The sequence below is a fragment of the Macaca fascicularis genome, chromosome 1 (assembly GCF_037993035.2).
Source record: "Macaca fascicularis isolate 582-1 chromosome 1, T2T-MFA8v1.1".
Lineage (NCBI taxonomy): Eukaryota > Metazoa > Chordata > Mammalia > Primates > Cercopithecidae > Macaca > Macaca fascicularis.
In genome coordinates this window covers 188,727,612-188,744,100 of record NC_088375.1, presented here as the reverse complement: position 1 = coordinate 188,744,100, position 16,489 = coordinate 188,727,612, and the positions used below count along the sequence as shown (strand labels likewise).

Below are 16,489 nucleotides of genomic sequence, written 5' to 3'. Positions count from 1 at the left end.
CAAGAGAGTAGAGACATAATGGTATGGCCTTGTTTACTACTGGATTAAAGTGTGTGGATGGTAGATTCTTGGAGGCATGATGATGAGTGGACAAATTAGCAGGGGGCTCTATCGTGAAGAGTCTTGATTGTCATGGTCATCACTAATTTGGATTATTTATTTATTTGGCTATAGCAGTTGGAGGATTTTGAACAGGAGATTGATGTGATCATCTGATAATTTGGTCAGAGGCATCCTAACCAGAGTGACTGTATCTTGAAGAAAGGCCAGATAAAGCCAAACCTCCTGGGTTACATTCCCAAGGGGTTGGGCACTGTTGGTCACAAGATGTTTAGGGTTGAGGGAACGTGTTAATGATGCTAACTAACTAAAAGATGCTTATGAAACTTATGAAATGTTTCAGTACTTGAAGAACAAAAAGCATTCTTAGTTTAAGAATAGGTTTCCTTTCATACAAAATTAGCTGGGTGTGGTGGGACATGCCTATACTCCCAGCTCAGGAAGGCTGACGTAGGAGAATCGCTTGAACCCGGGAGGCAGAGGTTGCGGTGAGCTGAGATCACGCCATTGCACTCCAGCCTGGGCAACAAGAGCAAAACTGTGTCTCAATAATAATAATAATAATAATCGGTTTTGCTTTAAAGATAATAATGCACTCGTGCATTTTTGCTAAAATCCGTAGTAACATAGGGAAATAACAGTACTGATAGCGTCACAGCTGATCACAAGCCTTTGTAATGAAGTACACTATCCTTAACAACCTATATAAGCAAGCAGTGTGTTTAAGGTAGGGGTGTTCCTCCTCTTGGATTCTGAGGATGTCCTACTCTGTAATAGAGAAGTCTAATAAACTTCGCTATACTCTGTGACACCCTGAATTATTTCCTGTGTGAGATCCAAGAACCTGCTCTTGGGGTCTCAGACAAGACCTCTTTTCTAGTGACCGTCTTCTTTAAACATGCTACTATAGCTTGGATTTGAACCATGATTGTACCAACTAAAATGCAGAATAATTACCGCCATCACATTCTCCTACCTGGGTAACATCACTCCCTTTCTTGTACTCTTTACATATGTGTAAGCCACCCACATTAAAAATTTGATTTTTATTTTGTCAAAGAAATATGTGGACATAATTTCAAAAGTCCATTAGTTCTTTAAAGCTAATAAAGGAATTTTGAAATTCCCTTACCCCATTCCTGCCATCCTTGATTTTTATTTATAGAAACCAACTACTTTAAATTATTTTATCTATTTCAGTGTCAAATTAATTCAACTTAATATTATTTCTAATAAAGTCATTGCGCATTATGATTATGTCTGTTTTCTTTTGCAACTTTTTATTTTCCTGAGGGTAATAATTGTCTCACTTTTGCATTGCTTTGTATTGTATGTAGCAATCATTTATTCACCCCATATTTTCTATCAGAGCTGCCAAATGTTTTTCAGTATATTACATTAGATGATTTAATCTCCTAACTTAATCTTCTCCCCCACCATACTCCATCCTTCCAGAAACATTTCTTCTAGAGCCTTCTTGTCTTCTCCTCCAGCCCAGATTGATTATTTTCTAGTTCCCTTGCATATTTATTTGCCATCATGGTATGGCCAGTAACTCTCTCTACTGTGGGTTCTGAATTCCTCAGATTTTCTGCCTTCCTCTTGGAAGCCTCCTGTGCTTCTGTGCCACTGACTACCTGTGCCAAAATATGTTGCTTGAATTCTCTTCTTCACATATCTAAGTCTCTTCAGCTGTGAGCCTCTGAAGGCCAAGGATTGAATATACTTGCACCTTTTTGAGTATCTTAAGTGCCTGACATAGAACCTTGCAATTAGCTGTCATTAAAAAATGACTGTGGGCCAGGTGTGGTGGCTCCTACCACAAGCCTTTGTAATGCCCAGCATTTGGGGAGGCTGAGGCAGGAGGATCACTTGAGCCCAGCAGTTCATGACCAGCCTGGGCAACATAGTGAGATCTTGTGTCTATGAAATAATAAACAAAATTTAGCCAGGTGTGGTGGTGTGCACTTATTCCCAGCTGCTCAGGAGGCTGTGGTTGTAGGATCACTTAATCCTGGGAGGTCAAGTCTGTAGTAGACTGAGATTGCACCACTGCAATACAGCCTCTCAAAAAGACTGTGTTTTCTGATCATGACATGTGACAAATAAAGCAAGTGAAATAAAAAAATAAAAAAATGAGGTTAAAAGAAAAAACAGAATAATAAAAAGATAAAACAACAACAATAAAAATGACCGTGATACTGGTCTGTTGAAGGTGAAGGGCCTGGTCCTTATGTAGCGTCTGTACCCATGGCTGCCTCATAGAAACTAAACTGTGTTCTAATCTTTTCTACTATGGAAATTTGGGCACAGGTCAGACAGCTGGGCAATTTATTGAGGAAGGAGGTAGAAAAGAAGGATTGTTACTAATACAGAGTGGGTTTAATCTGTATCAGTAACAGATTAAACTAGGTATTAAGTAACAGATTAAAGTATGTATTAGTAACACTTAAAATATGTATGTATTGGGCTAACATACCTAGTGATTACAGGACATTTTGCATTTCCTCTCAACCACTAGCTGTCAAAGCAACTGGTCTAGAAATGTAACCTGTGAGTGGGCTTATAATTTGGAGCTTCCAGAGAAATCCAGAGGCCATGGGAACTAGTACAGACAAACCAAATATACCACAACTTCCCAGACACTATGTTATTGGGGCAGTCTTTACTAGTTCCAAGGCCCATGTTTGTGGAGGGCCTCAGGAGTGAAAGTGCACTCCATTCGGAGAAAAAAGTCTGTAGTCTCATTGGCTGCTTTCTTTTGATTACCAAGAGATGTACTGCTTTAAGAATACATTACGAAACCATTATCTCCCTTTCCTTAATTCTGCAGTCTCTCCCATTCATTAATTCTCCAAATAATAACCATGTATCAGGCACTGTCCTGGGAACTGGAAATATAGGCATGCCTAGAATACCCAGAATCTGAGGCAGTGTCCAGTCTAGGGTTTTTAAATTTTTCTCCTGTCTCTTTTACCAGGTTGATTCCATTAGAACTGTGTGAATGTCAACTGCAAATAATCAAAGAATTATCTTGTTTACTTGGTGGTAGGCAAATTTACTAAGATGTGGTAAAAAATCCTATCCTCATCTTGAGACTGGGGGTGGAGACAAGTTGCCTGCCATGAAGGGAACTTCCTACTACATCACATAAATTATTCCAGGGGAAGAGATTGTACTGGCTTATATTTGGCCAATTTCCTCCCTCTCTTTATGTCTTTTCTTTAAAACTCTTGATTCCTTCCAGGTGTTCTTGGTCTATTAAATTCATGATATCTTGGGCTTGGCATTCCAGATTTAGACCTGTGTTTGTTTCTTTTCACTGTAAGTTGTAACTGTTGCAGGAACATGTAGCAGAGATGTTTATTTTTAGATTTGGGTGGTATAATCTGCCCGGGACTGAATCATGCTTCCTTTGCATTGCTGGTGGTCTTTTCTGCTATAATATAGTGAAAGGATTCAGGATTGTTGAGTGTAGAGATCATCTATACCTCTTTATTTTTTGTCTGGCTCAAGATAGTTCTCTCTTTATTGTGTCCTGATACAGGGTTGATAGTTGCAATAGTAGCGAAGGTGGTCACGACTAAAGACTTTGGTGGGAGCATACTGTTTCCTTAGTCTCTGTCATAGCAGACCTGCTCCCCAATATTTGTGCCTATGTCAAAGTTTCGTGCCAGTCCCTAAGGTACTTATTGCTGTCCTCTCATCCCTGAAATTAGGCCACATAAAATGCCCTTAATTTTCTGGATACTTGACTTGTAAATCATTTGAGGATGAAACGCCACACTAAGAAAGTCCCAGGGCAAAGAAAATTCAAGTTAGATTAGGCCTTCAAAAAATGTTATTACTTTATCTTGACTTAGGGAAAGCTGCGTCGCATTTCTATCTTTTTTTTTTTTTTTTTTTTTTTTTGAGACGGGGTCTCGCTCCTCACTCTGTAGCCCAGGCTGGAGTGCGGTGGCCCGAGCTCCACTCACTGCAAGCTCCGCCTCCCGGATTCACACCATTCTCCTGCCTCAGCCTCCTGTGTAGCTGGGACTACAGGCACCTGCCACCGCGCCCTGCTAATTTTTGTATTTTTAGTAGAGACGGCGTTTCACCGTGTTAGTCAGGATGGTCTCGATCTCCTGACCTGGTGATCCGCCCGTCTTGGCCTCCCAAAGTGCTGGGATTACAGGCGTGAGCCACCGCGCCCGGCCGCATTTCTTAGCCTGCAGTTCCTTGTCCAAATACAGGGGATAATAATAGTCCCTGCTTCATAGGGTGTGAGATACTCCATGTAATGATGCTTTAAACCAGGGTTGTTACAGTTTTACAAGCCAATCTTTTGGCTTCCCTCTGCCACATAGGAAGAAGAATTGTCTTGGGCCACACACAGAATACACTAATGATAGCTGATGAGCTTAAAAAACAAAAACAAAAAAACACCTCATAATGTTTTAAGAAAATTTCCAAATTTGTATTGAGCCACATTCAAAGCTGTCCTGGAGTGCATGTGGCTTGTGGGCTGCTGGTTGGACAAGTTAACTTTAAACCAAGCCCAGTTAGCTCTTAGTAATCGTTAGATATTATCATTGTTGTTTTAAATGCATAGCTGATTTCAGCAGAACATAAGGAAAACCCTGAAGGACCCAAATCAGAGAGAGAAAACAACACCTAATCAATGGGAGTAGAAGCGCTAGCCAGCAATCAGGCAAGAAAATGAAATAAAGGGTACCCAAATAGAAAGAGAGGAAGCCAAACTACCCCGTTTGCAGATAACATGATTCTATATGTAGAACACCTAATAGTCTCAGCCCAAAAACTCCTTTCTTCCTTTCTTCCTTTTCTTTCCTTTCTTTCTTTTCTTTCTGACAGAGTTTCGCTCTGTCACCCAGACTGGAGTGCAGTGGAGTCATCTCGGCTCACTGCAAGCTCTGCCTCCCAGGTTCAGGCCATTCTCCTGCCTCAGCCTCCCGAATAGCTGGGACTACAGGCGCCCGCCACCATGCCCAGCTAATTTTTTGTGTTTTCAGTAGAGACGGGGTTTCACCATGTAAGCCAGGATGGTCTCCATCTCCTGACCTCGTGATCCACCCGCCTCGGCTTCCCAAAGTGCTGGGATTACAGGCATGAGCCACTGCGCCCGGCCCCAAAAGCTTCTTAAGCTGATAAACAACTTCAGCAAAGTTTCAGGATACAAAATCAATCACTAGCAGAAAGCACTAACATTCCTATCCACCAACAACAGCCAGGGTGAGAGCCAAATCAGGAAGGCAGTCCCATTTACAATTGCCACAAAAAGAAGAAATACCCAGGAGTATAGCTAACTAGGGAGGTGAAAGATCTCTACAATGAGAATTGCAAAACACTGCCCAAAGAAATCAGAGAGGACACAAACAAGTGAAAAAACATACCATGCTCATGGATAGGAAGAATCAGTATCATTAAAATGATCATACTGCCTGAAGCAATTTATAGATTCAATGCTATTTCTATCAAACTACCAAGAATATTCTTCACAGAACTTGAAAAAACTATTTTAAAAATTGTATGGAACTGGGCTGGGCGTGGTGGCTCATGCCTGTAATCTCAGCCCTTTGGGAGGCCAAGGTGGGTGGATCATGAGGTCAGGAGTTCAAGACCAGCCTAGCTAATATGGTGAAACCCCATCTCTAGTAAAAATATAAAAAATTAGCTGGGTGTGGTGGCATGTGTCTGTAGTCTCAGCTACTTGGGAGGCTGAGGCAGCAGAATTGGTTGAACCTGGGAGGTGGAGGTTGGAGTGGGCTGAGATCATGCCACTGTGTTGGGCGACAGAGTGAGATGTCTCAAAAAAAAAAAAGTCTCATGGAACCAGAAAAGATCCCAAATAGCCCAGGCAGTCCTAAGCAAAAAGAACAAAGCTGGAGGCATCACGTTACCTGACTTCAAACTATACTACAGGGCTACGGTAATTAAAACAGCATGGTACTGGTACAAAAACAGAGACATAAACCAATAGAACAGAATAGAGAGCCTATTTTAAAAATCAGATATTTTAAAATCATAGGCCACACACCTACAACCATCTGATCTTTGACAAAGCTGACAAAAACAAGCAATGGGGAAAAGACTCTCTATTCAATAAGTGGTGCTGGGATAGCTGGCTAGCCATAAGCAGAAGACTGAAGCTACATAGTACCCCTCCTTTACATCATATACAAAAATTAACTCAATATGGGTTAAAGATTTAAATGTAAAACTATGAAAACCCTGGAAGACAACCTAAGCAATACCATCCTGGACACAGGAATGGGCAAAGATTTCATGACAAAGACACCAAAAGCAATCGCAACAAAAGCAAAAATGGACAAGTGGGATCTAATGAAATTTAAGTGCTTCTGCACAACAAAAGAAACTATCAAGAGTAAACAGACAATCTACAGAATAGGAAAAAATATTTGCAAACTGCATCTGACAAAGGTCTAATATTCAGCATCTATAAGGAACTTAAACAAATTTACACAAGAAAAACAACCCCATTAAAAAGTGGGCAAAGAACATGAACAGATACTTTTCAAAAGAAGGCATACATGTTACCAACAAGCATATGAAAAGCTCAATATCACCGAGCATTAGAGAACTGCAAATCAAAGCCACAATGAGATATCTCACACCAGTCAGAATGGCTGTTGTTAAAAGTAAAAAAAATAACAGATGTGGCAAGGTTGTGGAGAAAAGGGAATACTTATACACTGTTGGTGGGAGTGTAATTTAGCTCAACCATTGTGGAAAGCAGTATGGTTATTCCTCAAAGAGCTAAAAGCAGAAGTACCATTTGACCCAGCAATTTCATTATTAGGTATATACCCAGAGGTATATAAATCATTCTGCCATAAAGACACATGCACACGAATGTTCATTACAGTACTATTCACATTAGCAAAGACATGGAATCAACCTAAATGATCATTAATGATAGATGGGATTTAAAAAAATGTGGTACATATATGCCATGGAATATTATGCAGCCATAAAAAAAGAACAAGATCATGTCTTTTGCAAGAACATGGATGGAGCTGGAGGCTATGATCCTAAGTAAACTAACCCAGGAACAGGAAACCAAATACCTCATGTTCTTACTTATAAGTGGGAGCTGAATGAAGATAGCTCATGAACACAAAGAAGGGAAAACAACAGACATTGAAGTCTACTTGGGGGTGGAGAGAGAGAGGAGGGAGAGGAGCAGGAAAAGTTACTACTGGCTACTAGGCTTAATACCCGGGTGATGAAACAACCTATACAACAAACCCCTGTGTCACGAGTTTACCTATATATCCTTCACATGTACCCCTGAACCTAAAAAAAAAAATAATAATAACAGTGGGAGCCAGCTTTGAAGCTTCCAAAAATGGGGTCAGGGAGGAGATGTGCTAGTCTCAATAACCTTGAGGGGAAAAAAGATGAAGTCTTGGCTTGTTGAAAGTAAGCAATTAGAATTGAGACCCCCTACATACAATTAGGACCCTCAAAAGACTTCATCCTCAGTGCAGGAATGGACTAGGAAAACCACTGGCATGTACAAATAAAAAGTACTTCCTTAATCTCATCTGGATTTTAAATAGGGCTTTTAATAAAGGAAAGACGTCTCCCTTGAAAATTTCTACCTGTAAGCCTGCACTTAACTGAAATTTGGGGTTGGAGTTTATACTCTTTGTGTGGTCTAGAAGCTGGTTCTGGGCTGGTAATAACTCTGACTGATCCGTCAGAAACAAACTTAACACTTCTATTAAGTGACATACCCTCAAATCAGGTAGCATAGGATTCTCATAAATACAGCTTCACTGAAGGTAAGTTTATAGTACAAAATTACAAACCAATCAACCAACCAAGTGAAAAATCAATAAGTGAAAATCAAGAGATAAAAGAAACAATTTGAAACTTCAGAAAGTAGCATTAGAGGATGGGCACAGAGGCTCACAGCTTTCATCTTAATACTTTGGATGACTGAGGCAAGTGGACTGCTTGAGCCCAGGAGTTCGAAACCAGCCTGGGCAACATGGCCAAACCCTGTCTCTACAAAAAAATACAAATATTAGCTGAATGTGGTGGCTCATGCCTGTAATCCTGCCACTTTAGGAGGCTGAGGTGGGAGGATCGCTTGAGCCTGGGAGTTCAAGACCAACCTGAACAACATAGTGAAGTCTTATCTCTACTAAAAAAAAATTTTTTTTTAATTAGCTGGGCATGGTGGTGTGTGCTTGTATTCCCAGCTACTCAGAAGTCTGAGGTGAGGATTGCTTGTGTCAGGGAGGTCAAGGCTGCAGTGAACTGTGATTGTGCCATTGCACCTCAGCCTGGATGACAGAGCGAGACCCTGTCTCAAAAAGAAAAACAAAAGTAACATTATAGATTAAGACTGTAAGATGAGTATATTTAAAATGATTAAGAGTATAAAAGAAGGAGGCTGGATGTGATGGCGCTCACGCCTGTAATCCCAGCAATTTGGGAGGACAAGATGAGTGGATCACTTGAGCCCAGAAGTTCAAGACCATCCCAGACAACGTGGTAAAACCCTGTCTCTACAAAAAATACAAAACTTAGTCAGGCATGGTAGCATGGGCCTGTGGCCCCAGCTACCCTGGAGGCTGAGGTGGGAGGATCACCTGAGCCCAGGAAGTTGAGGCAACAGTGAGTGGAGATTGAGCCCCTGCACTCCAGCCTGGGCGACAGAGTGAGACTCTGTCTCAAAACAAACAAAATGAATATGAAAGAAGGAAACAAAAACAAGAGAAAAAAAGATCAAATATATTTGGACAAAAAGCTAATTAGAATTCAAAGAATAAAATATATATATTGTGTTGTTGAAATTGAAAATGCAACAGTTGTGTTAAATAATAGAGCTGTGGACAAAGTAAAATTTTTATCTAGAGTGCAAGACAGAAATGAGAATATATAAACTATAAATGAAAGCTAAGAAACACAGAAGATATGATCAGATGGTCCAACAGAATATGGAGAAATGGGAAGAGGCAGTATTCATAGAGATAATGAATGAGACCTTCCAGAACTGATTAGAAACAAATAACATCTTGAAGCATGGTGAGTCCCCACTATAATAAATAAAAATAAATCCCCATCTAGATACATTGCAGTACTGCAGAACCATGAAAACAAAGAGAATATCTTAAAAGAACCTTCAAGAATTCACTAAACTAAAAGAGCTCAGCAAGAAAGTTCACTCAAGAAAATTGAAAATATATGTTCATGCAAAAACTTGTACACAAATGTTCACAGCAGCAGCATCTGTGATAACCAAAAAGTAGTAACAACCCAAATACCTTGTCATTTTATGAAAGGATTAACAGTTGTGGCATGGAGAATTTATGCATGCCACAACATGCACGAATCTTGAAAACATGCTGAGTAAAAGAAGCCAGACACCAAAGACTACATAGTGTATGATTCAGTTTCTGTGAAATGTCCGGAATATGTAGAGTCCATAGAGACGGTGAATCCATAGAGACAGTACATTGGTGGTTGGTTGTGGGGAGAATGGGATGGAGAGTGACTGCTAATGGGTACAAGGTTTCTTTTTGGCAGTGAAAATATTCTGGAATTAGATAGTGGCAGTGCTTGCACAGCCTTATGAATATACTAAAAATGAATAAGTTGTACATTTTAAAAGGGTGAATTTTATATTATTTGAAATATATCTAAAAAAAATAAGTTAATGGTTAAAATAAAGCAACCAGACAGAAAAAGAAAAATTAAGTACAAAGGAACAGCACTTATGCTAAGAGCAAGCTTTTCAACAGCAATAACAGGAGCCATAAGACTACAGAATAATGTTTTTAAAGTATTGAGAAAAAAGTTACTCTGAGCAAGACACTAGAATTATCTATACTTGCTAAATTAGCAATGGAAGTGAGTGACCAAAATAAAGACATTTTCAGACCATCAAAAACCCAGAGAACAAAATCTATAGAGAAGATTTATTACTATCAGATCCTCTCTGAAATAATTACTACAGGATATATTTCAGAAACAAAGAAGAAATACATTAATGCAAGAGAGAATGTTAAGCAGTGAAATTGGAAAATACATGAGTAAATCTCAGCAAGCAATTATTGTATGAAATAATAATTATTAATTTGGCAATGTAAAAGTAAGATAGACCTGAATAATAGACTGCAATAATAGGTAAGTTGAAAGAGAATGGTAGGATTGGAGTTAAAAGCCATCTAGGATCTTTTAATTTTGTTCAGAAAGAGGATTGAGGTGCTGGTTAACTTTAGACTTTGTTGAGACAAGAACACCTATTAAACCTTGAATAATAATAACTACTTTAGCACAGAAAAAGACAAAACAATATGTAATTTCTAAACCAATAGAGCAGAGGTTAAAAAAAAAAAAAAGATTAATTCAAGGAGAGTTGCCATCAGACTTGGAGGAAAACTTTACCTTAGAGCAAAGACTTTCCTAGTTCCTCTGATGCCTGCTGCCCTTGTGGGGAATTCTGACCACCTGCTTCTGTGGAAATACATTCATTTGTTCAATAAACACTTGTCAAAAACCTCCTATGCCCTGTGTACTATTTCTAGGTATTTGGGATACCTCTTAGAGCTCACTCTAGAGAAGAAGAAACAGACGATAAACATAGTTTATATAGTATGTTAGAAGCTGACAAATGCTATTGGGAAAAAAGGTAGAGCAAAGGGGATTCGGGAAAACAGAAAATTGGGAAGGTGACAGAATAAGGCCTTGAAGGAGTGAGGGATTTTTGCCATTGTGTAGTTGAAGGCAGGAAATTGCAAGTAAAGGGAACAGCTAACACTGGTCCTAGTAGCTAGAAGTGCCTATGCAAAATTAGCAGCCTGTGGAAGGTTTTGAGCAGAGAAATGAAATAATCAGATGTGTGCTTTAAAAAGAATAACTGTGGCTTGCTCATATTAAAAACAGATTAGGGTAGAAGACAAGAGTCAACCAGAGAGACTAGTTAGGAGGATATTGAAATAATCCAGATAAGCAATAAATAATGTATCAATAATAATATAATGGATAAGTAATAATATCTCCCTTTATTGGGGAGAGAATATGTATTTTTCTCCCACTCTCACTTCCCCATCTTAACCAGGGCATCTTGGTTTTTACTCTGAAATATTATAGCATCTGGAAGTGCTTGACTGTAACCAGCTTCACATTCTTCTTTATATTGTTCACACTTATTGAAACAGAAGTGATCTTTTCCTCATTCTAAATTCTAAAAGGTGCCTGCCAAGTACTATCTGTCATGGAGTGCTCAAGTTCCTAGGAGCAGCTAGACCTCTGGGATTTGGAGACTGGAGAGGCCTAAGGGATCTGCAACCAGGCATCCTATTCCACACCCTTTGTTGCTTCACACTGGGAAGCAGGCTTCCTAAGTAAATTTACAGCAGCTCTTGCAGGGGTCAGATCTTCCAAGTGCCTGCTAGTTGCTGGAGGGAGGGTTTTTTGGAGGCTAGAAACGAGCTACTACTCTCCAAATATGGTTACAATTCAACATTGTCACAGAGAATGCATGATGTGCCTTAGCCCTTGTTCTCACTGTTAAGTGAGATGACCATGGTGAGGCATGTAAGAAAATGAAATGCCAAATCTCACTCCGAGTAGCCAAGTGACTGGGATGGTTTAACACCAGTCTTTGCATGGGGTAGCTCAGGGGGCTTCCAGGCTACCACCCGTCAGCTGAGAGTTAGTGTACCTGACTCTGCAGATATCCAATACTTCATCTTACTGGAATGAAAGAAGTAAGACTTGTCCTTTATCTTCTTAGGATCCTGGGGAAATGGCCAGAGCCTGTTGAAGTGGAAAAATTAGCCAGTTCCTTGTTGTAGATCTCAGCTGAGTCATGGTATCTGTAGCAGAGTGTCTGACCTTTTTTTCCCCTGGCAGCTGTTAAAGATTTGCCAAGTGAGATTATGTGTACCTTTATAAAAAGGCATGTGGCCTGGAAATATGATCTTTAGTGTTTCGGCTTTTATTTTAAATTTTAAATAAGGTTAAGGCAAATGAAGCTGGAATTAATTATCTGTCCCTGAAGTTTCAAGAAATTTTCACTTTCAGACACAAGGATTTAGATATAACAGTTTGATTTACCTTTCATAGACCAGGTATACGTGTATTTTCTTTATTTTAATCCTTGTAACAAATCATACTCATCCATTCATTTAACAAATATTTATTGAGAGCCTACTGTGTGCCAGGCAGCATTCTAGGTATTGAGGAGTGCAGCAGTACAAAAAGCATACAAAAGCCCCTGCCCTCGTACAGTTTAATTTCTGATGAGAAGAGAGACAACGCAACGAATGTGCAAAATATATACAATCATATATATATTGGGGATTAGTTCCAGGACCCACATGGATACCAAAATCTGCAGATGCCCAAGTCTCTTATATAAAAGAGCATACATAATATTCACATATAAGCTACACATATCTTCCTTTATACTTTAAATCATCTCTAGATTATCTAATACAAAGCAAATCTATGCAAATAGCTGTTATACTGTATTTTTAAAATTTATATTATTTTAAAAGTTTTAAAAAATATCTTCCACCCATAGTTGGTTGAATCCATGGATGTGGAACCCACAGATAGAGAGTGCTGACTGTAGTGTGTTAGATGATAATAAGTGCTAGGAGAAAAATATATCAAGAAAGGGGGATAGGGAGTTTGGGAGGGGTTGCAATTTTAAATAGAGTGATGGGGGAAAATTCACCCAGAAGATTGTACTTGAGCAAAGACCTGAAGGAGGAGGGGAGCAAGCCTTGAGGCAATCTGGGAGAAAAATAGGCAAAGGAAATCCCAATTGTAAAGGCCCTGAGATGGGTGGCATGCTTGGCAGTTTCTAAGGAAGGTGAGGAGGCCGGTGTGGCTGGAGAGTGAGCAGGAGGGAGAGAGGTCATGGAGAATCCAGACCGTATAATGCCTTGTAGGCCATCATCTGAACTGACTTTTTCTCTCAGTGTGACAAGGAGAATTTTAAATGGAAGAGGGACATGATGTTGCTTAAATTTTAAAATTTTTGTATAGTTTTATTGAGGTATGGTTGGAATATAATAGATTGTGTGTGACTGTGATAATGAACATGAAGATAATGAATAGATCTGTAACTCTCAGAAGTTTCCTCATGACTATCTATAATCCATTCTTTGCTTCTCATTGGGCGACTACTAATCTGCAGTCTGTCACTATAGATTAGTTAGCATTTTCTAAAATTTTATATAAATGGAATTGGATCAACTAAACAATTTGTCCTTGTGAGTCCCACCAGTGAATTTTTTTTTTTTTTTTTTTTTTTTTTGAGACAGTCTGGCTCTGTCTCCCAGGCTGGAGTGCAGTGGTGTGATCTCGGCTTATTGCAAGCTCTGCCTCCTGGGTTCACGCCATTCTCCTGTCTCAGCCTCCCAAGTAGCTGGGACTACAGGCACCCGCCACCATGCCTGGCTAATTTTTTTTTTTTTTTTTTTTTTGGTATTTTTAGTAGTCAGGGTTTCACTGTGTTAGCCAGGATGGTCTCGATCTCCTGACCTCGTGGTCTGCCCTCCTCGGCCTCCCAAAGTGCTGGGATTACAGGCGTGAGCCACTGCGCCCGGCCATCCGCCCGTGAAATTTCTTAATTGTGGTGGGTCAAATTCAAATTTTATTTTTTTAGTGGTTCTACTTTTGAGAAAATTTTTATTTCACCTCTCCCAATGGATAGATGTTTATTTCAAGATACATTGCAACCTATTGTCAACACCTCAAACCTGCCAGTCATTGATTTCTTGAAGGAGTGTAATTTGTTATCTATGCCTCCTAAATGTTCCTCGTATCACCAGCCCTTACTGTGGGTGATACAATGCCAGTACAAAGACAGCTATTCATGGAAATTTGTTCACTGCAGTTGCCAATCATCATGAGTCTCTCTTTGAAAGGAATATTTTTTCACAAAATCAGCATTTCCCTGAATAAGTGGCTTCATCTTCCCTTGTTATGGTCTATGGAAGTCACAGTGAGAGCAACTACTGCTCTTACTGGAATTTCAGTCCATACTATGGTCAGTGTCCACAATTTCTGTCACGAAGTATGCAAGCATTACTTTGAATTACATCCGATACATCTTAGTGGTTTAGGTCATTACTTGCAAATCAGTGATTCCTGTTTTAGCCACGAAATCAAGTGTCACTATATCCATGCTCTGGAGAGAGAAATAATGGGCTTTTGGTATGGTGGATACATCCATCAGCCAGTTATTAGTTATTTGGAAATTGTTGGTGACTGTTTTGCCCAAACCTTGCCACCTATTTTGCAATGCCTAGTTGAGTACAGTTCATATCACCTCTTGGCATACATACCCAAAACATCTAGTGCTGTTGAAATAAATGCAAAGCAAAGTGCAAGCCCATGAGAGGAATTTGTCACAATGTGTTGGACTCGTATTTGGTCAAATTTATGTGGTGTGATTGACTTGGAAATAATGTTTTCAATTCCTTTTAGTGCATGTGTCAGAACAATTTCCTGTTAAGTAACATTATGTTTGACTTATGTTTTTAGTATATTTTAGTATAACTATTCAGGGACAAATTTTTTGATTGAATACATGTGAGAGGCAAATTGTTCAACTCATCCATGAAATCATACAACATACTCTTTTTTGTTTGGCATCTTGCTTTCAGTATAATTATTTGTGAGATTCACCCATTGTGTGAATCAATTGTTCATTCCTTGTTATTGCTGAGTAGAATTCCATTATATGGATATACTGTGATTTGTTTGTGGCTCATCTGTTGGTGCATATTTTAGGTGGTTTGTAGTTTCGGGTTTTCACAGATAATTAAAAGCATATAATTGGGTCCTGCTGTTTCATCCAGTCTGACAATCTCTGCCTTAATTGACTATGTACTTAGAACATTTATATTTAATATGATTATTGGTATTATTGGGTTTAAATCTGTTATTTGTTTTCTAATTGGCCCAACTGTACTTGTTCTTTCTTCTTTTTCTGGCACAGTCATTGGCTCACTGCAGCCTTGACCCCCTGGAGTCAAGCAGTCCTCCTGCCTCAGTCACCCAAGTAGCTAGGACTATAGGCATGTGCCAACATGCCCAGCTAATTTTTTTAATTTTTATTTTCTGTACAGATTTGAGGAAGGAAAGGGTGTATTGGAGGTTTAAGGAGAAAATGTGATTAGTTGTCTTGGAGAGTGAGCAAGCACATTAGTCTGGTAAATGTGCTAAGATTGTCAGGCAGTAATGAGGCCCCAGTTGATGTTCGTCACTGTAAATATAAAGATACATCAGCCAGCATGATTCTGGGTTTTTCTTCAGTCACTCTAAGTTCCCAGGTGCAGTTGCAAAATAGATGGAAAGCTTGGTTGTAAAGGGTTGGGATTTCACCGGGACTTTGGTGTCCTTGAGAGGTAGCAACGTTTCACTTGGAGCTAGAATTTAAAGCAGACACTCAGGAGAAATTGGGGATATAGGCAGTTTGCTGAAGACATACTGAGTTCGAGGAGGCAAAGTATAAGCTTTTCTCAAAGGTTCAGAGTAGTGGGAAACTGTCAAGAGAGTGGGAGGCTTGGCATTCCATGGTGACTGAGGTAGTTAGGGGTATGGGCATGATTGGATTCCTCCTGATGGCTTCTTAGGGGAAAATGGTTATTTCTAATGACAATCTCTTTCTTGAGATTAATCTCGTTCCTTCTGTTAGCCCTACAGAGTCTGACTGTGGCCTTCCCTATAGCTTCTATAACCTACTTCTTTTTCTGTCATTCTCCCCTCCTGTCATCTGCTCTTAACTTCTTTGCTAGTTCTTGAACATCCCAAATTTGTTCTTGTCTCAGTGCCTTTACCTTTACTTTTCTCTCTGCCTCTCAGCTCTACTTTTGTCTGAGTCCTTCATATCATTCAGTTCTCTCATCAGATTTCACTTCCCTAGTTAGCACTCCCACACCAGTCTCTGATTTCCTTTCTCCTTTTCTCTCTCTCCCTCCCTCCTTGCTTTCCTCTCTCTCTCTCTTTCTCTTCCTGTCTCTCCCTCTCTCCCCTCCCTGTTTCTCCCTCTTTTGTTCTTTCTTTCTCTTCCTTTTCCCACAGCACTGTTCACTCCAGTTATGAGGATAGAGACTGCTCTTTTGTTCCCTAGTGCTTCCCTCCTAAAACACTGCCTAGTGTACAGTAGGTGTTCAATAAATATTTGGATGAATATAAATGGAAAACTTCCCTAATGCCTTCAAAAGATAGGCTGATTTTCAAATAAATTGATACAGATTTTTCAGTAATAGATGTGCTTGAAATGGCTTTTCATTACCATCTGGTTTTCTCCAACCAGAAGAAAAAGCTTTAGGCGTTAGCATGTTGTGGAAAGCCAGTATTATAGAAGAAACCCAGGCCTGTTCTGACATATATTCTGAAATGAGAATATTACTTAATTCATGGACTA

General features: G+C 39.5%; 1 protein-coding gene across 31 annotated transcripts in view; it reads left to right on the top strand.

The window, feature by feature from the left end:
* Nucleotides 1-16,489, top strand: part of MAST2 (microtubule associated serine/threonine kinase 2) — a 257,201-nt gene that overhangs the window by 169,392 nt on the left and 71,320 nt on the right. The window lies entirely within an intron of this gene.